Source organism: Gigantopelta aegis, unplaced genomic scaffold (genome assembly GCF_016097555.1).
Source record: "Gigantopelta aegis isolate Gae_Host unplaced genomic scaffold, Gae_host_genome ctg7434_pilon_pilon, whole genome shotgun sequence".
In the NCBI taxonomy this organism is placed as follows: Eukaryota; Metazoa; Mollusca; class Gastropoda; order Neomphalida; family Peltospiridae; genus Gigantopelta; species Gigantopelta aegis.
This window is the reverse complement of record NW_024535813.1, coordinates 1-421: the sequence shown is the minus strand read 5'-3', so window position 1 is coordinate 421 and position 421 is coordinate 1. Positions and strand designations below refer to the sequence as shown.

The window sequence follows — 421 nt, the reverse complement described above, 5'->3', positions numbered from 1 at the left end:
CAATATACATTTAGTGTCAGCGCTACGCTTAAATGTGACAATTCGTAATGGATGTGTATTGCGACTTGCTTGTAAACTGAATAAGTAAAGCGAAAATCATCTCAGTTTGGAATCAAAATGTACCACTTGTAAACTGGAGGTAATGAGGTCAGTGCTTTGGAATGATTGCCACCCGTCTGTCTAGAAGGGGTATTTACGCACCAACTAGTGCGAAGAAAAGAGACACCGTCTCTCTTGGTGGCTCAAGCGACCACTCAAATGAGCCTTCTGCCAAGACCAAGCATACTTACCTGGTACGGGAGGCACCCTGATCCGCTAGGTGGTCCTCCCAGGGCGAGGCCTAACCATTGCACCTCGGATGGGCTGACCGCCTGCGAGCGCCCAAATGTGGGCGACTCGAGTACGAAATTTTTTAGTGGGG

At 48.7% G+C, this 421-nt stretch overlaps 1 pseudogene; it reads left to right on the top strand.

The window, feature by feature from the left end:
* Window positions 1-282: 282 nt before the first annotated feature.
* LOC121366850 lies at window positions 283-421 on the top strand (annotated as a pseudogene; the record flags this gene model as incomplete).